Here is a 12,298-nt window from a genome sequence, read left to right as displayed (position 1 = left end):
AATTTTAGGAAGGATCCACTTCTTCCTGGCGCTTTGTATAGCACATAAGAAATCAGCAGAGCCAATTGGAAAAAAGTATACAGACACTTTTTTTCTAACAGCATCTGGCCTTACGGGCAATTAAGTACATCTGGTCATTGAAGTCCACCCTTGCCCTGTTAAGGTTATATTCGTGGACACAGAGGGGGTTCTCAACAACACCAGTCATCATTGTAATTGGGACTGTCATATCTGTGTGAATGGAAAACAGAACGAAAACATTCAGTGTGTCCTTCCACTTCACTGCAAGAAATTTATTACACTTCAAGCAGGCTCTCTCCCCCCGTCTAAGTAGGACATCAAAAAGCCATTGGGGGAAGCCCCGGTGATTAGGTCGCACGGTGCCACATGCTCCAATTCCAGACTAAAAAAGGTGACTAAAAAGTTGCTTGTGTAATAATTGTCCACCTATAAATGGTACCCCTTTCTGAATAAGGGTGACACCAAGTCCCAAACAATCTTGACGCTGTTCCCTATGTAGTCTGGGGAGATGGGGGGCTCCATACTGCTATCTTTTCCCTCGTAAATCCAGAAACTACATGTATAGACTGTTGCCCTGTCACAAGAACCATGCAATTGTTGCACCTCAGCAACCTGGGAATGGGGTCAATTAGCCTGGCCTTAGCAGGGACCATTACTGTGTCTTCAGAGCTATCTGTCATGGTGCCGCTGCTCTCTACAGGTTTGAATACTGAGCCTGATTCTTACAGTGAGGCTTCCCTATCTCTCTCATCTGTCATGCTCAGCATTGTGTAGGCCTCTTCACTAGTGTACCTCTGTTTGGACATTTTGGCTAATAAATTTATAGGTACCTAGTGTGACTCACAGGTAAAAAAACCCCTGGTTGTCAAGGACTGTTTGAACCACTACCAAAAAATGTAATTGCTAGCGCTAGCAGAGATCAGGCCTGACTCTGATAACGCTGTGGGTTTGTGTGCTGTGTATCACAAGTGACAGTGATCTACTGATACTGCACTTCTTGGGGGGTTGGGTGGAGGGGTTAAACGCAGGTGCTGGCAGGTGTCAGGGCTGATCCTGCTAACACTGCATTTTTGGAACACTATACTATACTATTTGGGACATTAGTATAGTTCTGATCTGATCAAAGATATTGATCCATTCAGACACTATACTAGTAATGGAAGTGTTTAATGTGTGTGTGTCACTGTCACAATCACAATCAAAGGGTTAACCATTTAAGGACCGGAAGATTTTGCTGCTTAATGACCAGGCCCTATTTTGCGATTCAGCACTGCATTACTTTAACGGACAATTGCACGGTCGTGCGACGCTGTACCCAAATAAAATTGACGTCCTTTTTTCCCACAAATAGAGGTTTTTTTGGTGGTATTTGATCACCTTACCTGTGCAATTTTTATTTTTTGCGCTATAAACAAAAAAGAGCGACAATTTTGAAGAAAAAATAAATAAATTTTCACATTCTGCTATATAACATTCCCAAAAAAAAAATTTAAAAATCAAAATTTTTTAACATTTTAGGCCAATTTGCTTTTTGCTACATATTTTTGGCAAAAAAATCACAATAAGCGTATTTTGATTGGTTTGCGCCAAAGTTTTTGTGTCTACTAACTACGGGAAAGATTTATGTCATTTTTATTGTTTTTTTTTTTTTTTTACTAGTAATGGCGGCGATCTGCGATTTTTGGCGCTACTGCGACATTGCGGCGAACAGATCGGACCTCTAACTGACATTTTTGACACTTTTGAGGGTACCAGTGACATTACTACAGTAAATAGTGCTAAAAATATGCACTGTTACTGAAATTATGCCATTGGCAGGGAAGGGGTTAATAATATTAGTGATCAAGGGGTTAAATGTAAGCCTAGGGGAGTGATTCTAACTGTGGGGGGGTTGGGCTTGTGAGATTATCACAGAGACATGTGATCCTATATAGCAGGATCACATAGCCTCTGTGATCACTTCAGGGAGAATGACGGACGGCTGTGTTTACATCAGCCATCCGTCCTTCTCTGTCAGCGGGTAGAGACCGCGAGTGGCCGGCGGCCATCGGAGCCGCCTCTCACAAGCACTGGCTCCCTGGCTGGCGCGCGCTCGCCCCCTAGAGTCTCCTGAGCGAGCGACGTAGTACTACATCGATTTGCACAGGAGCGTCCGCCTGCCGCAGTAAATCTGCGGTGGGCAGTCGTCAAGTGGTTAAAATGTATTTCTAAATATGTGGCGGACAATCTGACGCTTACCTGGATTGACGCTAACTAACGCTGATGCTATGTCACGGACATAAACGCCGCTTTGCGGCCAGTGAACATTCCAGACGGGTGCGCATGCACGGGAGCGCGGCTGCGCGTGCTTGTATGCGTGTCGGCGCGGCGCGCGTGCGTCATGACGCACAGCGCACCAGCCCAGCCTCTTCATAAGGATTGCTCACAGCTCCATCCAGAGCTGGATTATCGACAGCTTCCTGTACCTTCGCCCTGTGATTACTTCCTGCTTCCTTGTTGTGACCCGGCTTGCCTTCTGACCTGTTTGATCTCGCTCCTGTGTTTTGACCTCTGGCTCGTCTGACCATCCCAACTCTTGCTACCCCTTCTGCTTGATTACCTGTGTACCGACCTCGACTTGCTCAACGGACCTGCTCCTGCCTATATCCAACGGCCACGGCACCCCGGCTTGTTTGACCAGCAACTTGCTGTTACCTGGGACTGATCACACGTGTATGACCCCCGGCCTGGCCTTCACTACCGCACTGCTTGTTCCCATTGGAGTTAATGGAAGTGATCCCGGATATCAGTCTGAACCATCCACCTGCACTCCACAAAGCATCCAGTGCTACTTGGGTCGCATCACCTCCTGTTCCACTTCCAGGGGTGATTCGCACTAAGCTGCAAGGGAAGCCCTCTCAGCACTTCACTTCGGCCTCTACCAAGAGATCTGATATGCTAACTGACGTCATGCGTGACACTAATACAGGGATCAGAAAAAAGATCTGTACGCTATAATAAGGACACTGTGACAGGGCAGTGAAGGGGTTAACTGGGGGTGATCGGGGGGTTAAAATTTTTCATAGGGAATATATGGGGGGTACCCTAAACCTATCTGGGACTGACGCTAACTACCACTAACTGCTGCTCACACTAACTGAAGTGACTAGTGACACTAATTCAGTGATCAGTAAAATAATCATATAATAATAATACTGTGACAGGGAGTGAAAGGGTGAATTGAGGGGTGATCAGGGGGTTAAATATGTGCCTATGTGTACTGGTGTCAGTGTAGTGCTTATGTACTCGTTGTTGATGCTCTCTTCTCACTTACTGGAAACGAAAAGGGCTCCAGGAGGGGAGATTGCATCATTTCCTGTGCCTGTGTTTACATTACACAGGCACAGGACGTTCTGTGATTCACCAGAACTGATCAGCAGGTCTAGGCAATAAATCATTGGCCTGGACCTGACGATTGATCCAAACAAATCCCATCACTGCCGGTTTGGCGGGCGCAAGCAACGTACGGGTACGTTAATTTACGCAGCTGAGCCACCTTGTCGCAGTAAATTTGCAACATGTGGTCGGCAACTGGATAGTACATTTTTTCCACTCCTCCATCTCCTTCCTGTCTTAACCATGTCTGTAGATGTTTCAACTGCCCTGCCAGATAATGTAGATATACAATACCTACTTTGTTTTTTGGTCATTGAAATATTGTTGTTTTTAATTTAGATCTACCATTAGGCCAAATAAATTTTGTAAATTGTGAGTTCTTTTTTTTTTATATATTGATTTAGGTATAATCACAAAAGAGTGTAAAAAAACCATATAAACATTTAGGTTAACACTACCATCCTAATTAAATGTATTCTTCCTGCCACAGATAGTGGTAGTTTTGACCATGTTCATAACTTGCACGTAATCTGTTCCAAGAGGGGATAAACATTCCGAGGTAGGAACTCAGCCGGTTTTAAAGTAACATAGATGCCGAAATAATTAAATGAGTCCACTATCTTTAATGAAGAATAAAGTGAATCCAGAAAGTATTCACAGCACTTCGCTTTTTCCACATTTTGTTATGTTACAGCCTTATTCCAAAATGGATTAAATTTATTATTTAAAATTCTACAAAAAATACCCCATAATGACAATTTGTTTAAAAACTAATGTTTAAAAAAAAAAGGTTTCTGTACATTGCTGCATTCATTTTCCTCTCGATCCTGACTAGTCTCCCAGTTCCTGTACTGAAAAACATCCCCACAGCATGATACTGCCACCACCATGCTTCACTGTAGGAATGGTATTGTTAGGTTATAATCTGTGCCTGGTTTCCTTCAGGCATAAGGCTTGCCATTCAGGCCAAAGATTTCAATCTTTGTTTTATCAAACCAATTATCAAACCAATTATGTTTCTCATGGTCTGAGAGTCCTTCAGGTGCCTCATGATAAAGTCAAGGTGGGCTGTCATGTGCCTTTTACTGAAGAGTGACTTCTGTCTGGCCACTCTACCATACAGGCCAGATTGCTGGAGTGATGCAGAGATGGTTGTTCTTCTGGAAGGTTCTCCTCTCTCCACAGAGAAATGCTGGAGCTCTGTCAGAGTGACCAAGGGACTAAGGCCCTTCTCCCCTTATCGCTCAGTTTGGCTAGGTGGCCCACTCTAGGAAGAGTCCTGGTGGTTCCAAACTTCTTCCATTTATGGATGATGGAGGCCACTGTGCTCACTGGGACCTTCAATGCTGCAGAATGTTTTTCTGTACCCTTCCCCAGATCTGTGCCTCGATACAATTCTGTCTCTGAGATCTACAGACAATTCCTTGGACTTCATGGCTTGGTTTGTGCTCTGACATGCACTGTTAACTGTGGGACCTTATATAGAAAGGTGTGTGCCTTTCCAAACCATGTCCAATCAACTGAATTTACCACAGGTGGACTCCAATCAATTGTAGAAACATCTCAAGGATGATCAGTGGAAACAGGATGCACCTGAGCTCAATTTTGAGTGTCAAGGCAAAGGCTGTGAATACTTATGTACATGTGATTTTTTCATTTTTTTTTTATTTTTAATAAACTTCTTTCATTATGGGGTATTGTATGTAGAATTGTAAGAAAAATAATGAATTGAATTAATTTTGGAATAAGGCTGTAACATAACAAAATGTGGAAAAAGTGAAGCACTGTGAACACTTTTCGGATGCATTGTATATACTATATATACCATGATCTGTTGCAACATCAAGTAAATGCTCATTTTTAGGTTTATTCAACTTCTCAAATCTTAGCCAGCCTGGGCTGGCCATGCAAGCAAATTGTTTCATATTGTCCCAAATTTTAATCCTTTAAGGTTAACCTAAGTAAACTATTAAATACTTCATGCATTAGTCAACATAATGTCAGTGAAAAGATATTGAGTAATTCAAATATACAAGAAAACTGTGGTTCTACAAAAGAGAAAAACAGGAAAGAGTGTTGGGACAGTTAGTAATTCAAGATTCCATTTCTTTTTTTTTTTTATTTCTGCCTTTAACAGAACATTATGGTGTTATATAACGTAACGCTAAGATTTTCCTCTATTGTGCCACTTTTAAAGGTTTCTTCATCTTGCATAGTAAAAAATATTATGTAGAGATCTTCATTTTGAGCAAGAGGCAAGGAGATTGCAATCTAGGTCACTAGAAAGAGGATATTTGAAGAATATTTTGAAAAAAAGCATACAAAAAGGCCAAAAGTAGATCCCGAAGCGACCTACTATTCACATAACACAACCTTAAAAAAGAACAAATTATCCATATTATCATGCAGTATTCCACACAACATGAACAAATAAAAAAAGATTTTTAACAAATACTGGTACCTTGTCAGTATGGACCCATCACTGTCTGCCTTTGTACCAAAACAGCCGATGATTACTTACAGACAAGCTCCATCTCTGAAAGACAATTTAGTCCATAGCGAGTTTAAAACAGACAGAAAAGATAGATGTAAAATCTTGGGAACTTTCAGATGTGGTAGACGCAGTTACTGCAGGTACATGGACATTAGATCACAGGTGACCCTACCAAACAGCACAACATTTAGACTGCAGGACCCCCAGTGTGGTGTACCTACTGCCTTGCGAATATGGGTGCTACTACATCGAGAAAACTAAAAAAGAATTTTGGCAAAGAGTTTACCACCACCTGAGGAGTATCACCAAAAAAAACCAAGATCTCCCTCTGGGTAGACATAGTGCTTTAGTCCATGGAGACTCTACTTCGTAAGTAAAATTATTGGCCTTGGATCATATTTACCCTGATCCTAGAGGAGGTGTCCTTAATAAAACTTTGTTACAAAGTGAGCTAAGATGAATATTCCATCTCAAATCCACCTCACCCCCAGGCCTTAATGAAGCTTTCGACTTTAAACCATACTTGGCTGGCTTCCAAACAGGGCCTCGTGAATTAGACTTATAGCGAAAGATATGACATATAGTGCAATCCAAGGAATCATTAGAACAAATCAAACAGAAGGAATATCTTCTCAGAATCAGGAAAAGGGAAGGGAGGGGATGTCTCTAAGGGATGTGCGCTTAGACGTATTCATACCTATAGTAGGTATCCTGTATAGGAATGATCGGTTGTTTGAAACACATCAGTATATTATCAACGTGTATCTTAGGATGTATGGATTTCATATGAATAGACCTATGCATCTTTCAAGTGTAGCAATTGTCATTTGGCATTTATATTGGCTGTATTTGTCATAAGTTCTGTACATACATTATTGAAAAAGGGGGGGGAAAACAACTTTTTTTGTATATATTTAAATATATATATATATATATATATATATATATATATATATATATATATGTATATATATATATATATATATATATATATATATATATTTTTTTTTTTTTTTTTTTTGTATATATTTTCTTCCTTTCTATTTTTGGTGTATTTTTTAAATTTTGACTTATTATGTTGCATCAGATAATACCCCCTTGGTGTGAGGGGACCCAGCTCTCCGTTGTGGGAGCTGTCTCATCTGGTGCACAAAGGGCCCCCCTTCATTCCATTGATGCAGGCGAGCCCTTTTTTCAGCAGAATGAATGAGGCGCCACTCGGTGGCCCTCTTCCTGTTTGTGTTCCTTCTGGAATGCAGGCACTCTGCCTGTACTGAGTCAGTGGTGTCGTGACGCGGGATGCCATCTCGCCCCATTCACTCTGCCAGAGGACCCGACATGGCTCATCGCCCTGGTGACGAACGTTTCCATTCTTCAACTAGCCAGTTGATGGCTATGATTAGGTAGGACATACAGTACAACTGCAGGCAGGATATATTAACACCGCCCCTCTGTGTTAGTCGCCAACTGCACAGAGAAGGCGGTTGTTGTCTGCACAGGATGGATGTACTTTAATACACAGCTATGACTTGACCAAAATACACCTCTTGGGATCCCAAGTACCCCTAATATTACTTTTTGGGGAGGCTTTACAAATATTTATTCAATGCTCATATATTGATATATATTAGAGAAAATTATTACATATTTTATGGCTTTGGGACCCCCTTTCTTTAAATCCCTGTGGGGTTTTTAACTATCGAGGGGAGGATTCCCTTGGTATATACAGTATAACTTTATAGTTGGGATTTTTAAATTTTCAATTTATGAGTCTGTACCCTAATTCATTTATAGACATCTTACTTGGTGGTTGATCACAGACCCACCCTTAGGTCTTGTGATCCAGCTCCATTTCTGGACGAGTGAGTGTTCAGCCTCACACACACATGGGGATATCCTGATTGTGTTCATTTATTGTGCAATTTTGACTCTGCAATCCAATACTATGTGCAAAATGGTTGTTCAATTTTGTGAGTATAATAGTAGCTTGTTGCACATTGTATTGATTATGTTACTATTGATACAGAAATATACTATGTACCATTGGTATATCAGCGTACGATTACTAATAGTGTATACTTATGTTCCAGAAAGTAATCAGTACCCACTGAAACATCTCTTATGAAGGACTCGAAAAATTTTAGTCGGAAACATGTTAGATGAATAGCTATCCACATATAACAGCCTGTCCATGCTACTCATCAGGCGGCGGCACAATTGGGATACATCAATGTATCATGTCTAATGGGTACCATTTGTTGGTTTTAACATAGTCCCATGTGGGACATTTATGATTGTATTCTTGTTCTCTATTTGTACATTTTCATGTCTACTTAATAAAATTATGCCCTTTTTATACTTATTACTACAATGGTCTGTTTGATATAGTCCATGAGGGGTACCAGCGCAGTATTTCTGCGTACAATTTGCAATTTACATTTTTAGTGGATAGGACTGACCTTGGTTCTTTCATAGTATATAGCTTCATATACACCTCATTACCTCATCTAAATAAAGAATCTCTGTGTAGAGAGGTGGGGGTTACAGGCTTCTGTTAGGAAGAGGGAAAAACAACCTACTGTTGGAATCTACACAATATTATTTGGCTATAAATCAGGGGTGTATCTACCAAAAAAGCACATAAGGTAAGCGCAGAAATCGCACCTATGCCCAAAAATTTGTATCCTTACATAGTTACATAGTAGTTGAGGTTGAATAAAGACATCAGTCCACCCAGTTCAACCTGTACAGTTGTGTGTGTGTGTCAGTGGCTTGATCAATTCCCATAACCCTGAATGTTGTGATCTGTGAGATGCACGTCCAAGAGTCTTTTAAAAGTAGCCATACTCCCCGCAGGTACCACCATTTGTGGAAGAGAGTTCCACATTCTTACCGCCCTGACAGTGAAGACCCCCTTACACAGCTTAAGTTTAAACCACCTCTCCTCTAATCTTCTTGATGACCTTACCATAAAATCAATTCAAATATTGAAGTCAAACTTGTTAATTTTTTAAATTAACAATGTATCCATGACAGAGAGTAGATTCACTAACCCAGTGTGCTGTAAGTGTAGGCTTATCCACATCTGCACTGTTTTTCATGCTCATTATGCATTGCTGTGAGTGTCACCGCATCACTCTCCCCTGTCCTTGCAGCTTTCATAAGTTAGCAAACTTTCACATTAGTGACCCTCTTCATATTAGTAGTCTCCTTCTTATCAGAGTACCCCCTTTTATGTCAGAAGCCCCTTTACATAAGAGCCCCCTTTTACATCATGAGCTCCTCTTCACATCAAAAGTCCTCAAAGTCCCCCTACATCAAAGTCCTCAGAGGCCCCTATCTTTAGAGTTTTCAGAGCCCCCTCACATCAGGGTCTTCAGATACCCATTTAGATCAGAGTCATCAGAGCCCCCTTGCATCATTGTCCTCAGGGTCCCCTTACATCAGAGTCCTCAGAGCACACCATACCTGAGTCTTCAGAGCCCCCCCTGACATCAGTGTTCTCAGAGCACCCTCAGATCACTATCTTTGGAGCCCTCCTCACATCAGTGTGCTCAGAGCATATCTCATATCAGTGTCTTCAGAGCCCCCCTCCCAACACCAGATTCTTGTGAACCCTCTCACATCAGTACCCTACTTTATAATTAGTACAGTAACGGTAGCATCACAATGGCATGCAAAAGCATGTCTGGACAGAGCTGGACTTCCTTCCTCTTCTGAATGCTGGGGCATCTCTGGATGCTGCTTACCCTACATCGGCATCATGCATTTCCATGGTGTGAACAGGCTAGCCCACCAACACCATGAAAACACATGATACCATTCAGAGCAATTAAACTGAGGCCTCCAAGAAATCCAAGATGTACTTTTAATCTGATGCAAGGGATTTGTGGGTACTAGCAAAATTTTTGGCACCACACCTGCATAGTGCCCCTCCATCAAGTAGCACGGCTTGGCCCCCATTCCATCATCATAGGACTTGATTGACAGCAGCAGTACTGCTGCAGTACATATTCAGCCTCATTTTTCAGATACTGGTGTTAATTGAACTGTATTGTTATTGCCTTGACTCCTTGTGTGTTAACCTTAAATCTTAGAACTGCTGTAATAATGTACCATTCTAGTTTTGCCAACCTGTTTTCCTTACCTCAGTCGGTGTGTGCCCTTCTTGTGTAACCAGGGTATTCTGATGGTGTCAGCAGGAGTGAGGTTTTGCCTAGGGCCAGGGGAAAGAGCATAGGACCCAACACTACCAGAAGCTCCTGTGGGGGTAGCGCTACATACAGTATATTTGAAATGTATCAAACCTGATGTACTGACTGTCTAGCTCATTTCTTGAGACCCTAAAATGACAGGACAGTAAAAACTCACCCAAAATGACCCATTTTTGGAAAGTAGATATTCCAGAATATTTAATAGGCAGCATGATGAGTTTTTGACTTTTTTTTGTCACAATTTTTTGAAAGATGAAAAAAGTGAATAAAATTTGATTTTATTTCATAAAGTTGACAATTTGAGTTATTTCTCAAGCTTCGCAAGCTTCACGAGCTTACTTACAATTAGAACCCAAAACACCCTTCTGCTACTCCTGATCTGCAGCTGATTTCCTTATCACCTATCAAAATTATTGAGGCCCTGAAGTGCTATGATAGCAGAAATACCAACGAGAGATGTAAATTTCTGGACATTTTGAAGCCATGGAAAAAAACATTTTTTCACAGTTTTTTTAAGAAAAAAAATAATATTTTTGGAAAAATGAAAAATAATTCAGGGTGGAGAGTTTTACAAATTGAAAGTCATTTTGTTACACTGTGAATATGAAATACAGTGTATATAAAAGTATTTTGCTTGAAATAAAAGTACAGCTTTTTCAGTGAATAAACTAAAATTCCTTTTTAAAATGTAATTTTTTTTATAGCAAATGAAATAACAAGGACTGCATATAACAAGGGGAATCCCATGGCAAAAAAAAAACAGTGCGGGGTCCCCCAAAAATCCATACCAGACTTTTACCTGAGCATGCAGTCCGGCAGGCCAGGAAAGGGGGGGGCGAGCGAGTGCCCCCCCTCCTGAACCATACCAGGCCACATGCCCTCAACATGGGGGGGATTTGGTACAGGGGGGGCTTAGCCCCCCCACCCTAAAGCACCCTGTCCCCATGTTGATGGGGACAAGGGCATCTTCCCCTCAACTTTGGGCTGTGGTTGTAAGCCTCTGCAGGTGGGGTGGCTTATTGGAATCTGGAGGCCCCCAGATCCCCCCCCCCATAGTGAATGAGTAAAGGGTACATATCACCCCTACCCATTCACCCAAAAAGTGTCAAAAAGTAATAAAAACATAGAGACAGTTTTTGACAATTCCTTTATTTAAAAAAAAAAAAAACAATGTCCCCTGATGTAGATCCATTGTCATTTACAACGACGATGTCAGCGCCAACTTGAAAAAAGAAAAATAACACGCTCTGCTGTCAACTAGGGTAACCTTCTGAATGCCTGGCTTGCTGTTTGACAGTTCTTATATAGGTAAGGGGCGGGGCCACTTGGCGACATCACCTTGTGACACTACCCCTTGTTACGTCACCTACCTGTATGCTGGATCGGTGATGTCACAAGGGGGCAGTGCCACCAGGTGATGTCGCCAGGTGGCCCCGTCCCTTGCCTATATAAGAACTGTCAAACGGCATGCCAGGCATTCCGTGGTTTGCCTTAGTTGATGGCAAAGCGTGCTTTTTTTTTTGGGTCTGGCAGTGGCGGCAGGAGTCATGATTGATGATGGATCTACAGCGGGGGGGAAAACTGTTTTTTTTTTTTTAAATAAAGGAATTTTTAAAAACTGCCTCATTTTTTTTATTTATTTTTACAATTTTTTAGTGAATGGGTAGGGATACTATGTACCACATACTCATTTACATAGGGGTGGCCAGGATCTGAGGGCCCCCTTGTTAAAGGGGGCTTCCAGATTCCGATAAGCCCCCCTGCCCGCAACCACCGCCCAGGGTTGCTGGGAAGATGCCCTTGTCCCCATCACCCATGTTGAGTGAATGTGGCCTGGTATGGTTCAGAAGGGAGGGGCTCACTCCCCCCCCCCTCCCCCCCACACACACACACACACCTTTTCTGACCTGCCAGGCTGCATGCTCGGATAAGATGTTTTTTTAACATCTTTCTATTGCCGGCAATGGTATTGTATTGCCGGCAATTTCAATTTCATTTCGTTCATTTTGTTTTCTTTAGAAATGTAAGTTTTGCTACAGTAGATTCTATCCACAGTACCACTTCACAAGCAGACTAAGGGGACCCCCCAGGCACTATATTTAAAGAAATGTTTCATTTTTATTGTTTCGCTTTAAGCATCATTAAAATCCCTGCTCCTGAAAGAACTATCCTTTTTAAAAAAAAATGTTTACAT

The sequence above is a fragment of the Pelophylax lessonae genome, assembly GCF_965119305.1.
Source record: "Pelophylax lessonae genome assembly, chromosome: 4".
Taxonomy (NCBI): Eukaryota; Metazoa; Chordata; class Amphibia; order Anura; family Ranidae; genus Pelophylax; species Pelophylax lessonae.
This window is presented reverse-complemented; position numbering follows the sequence as displayed.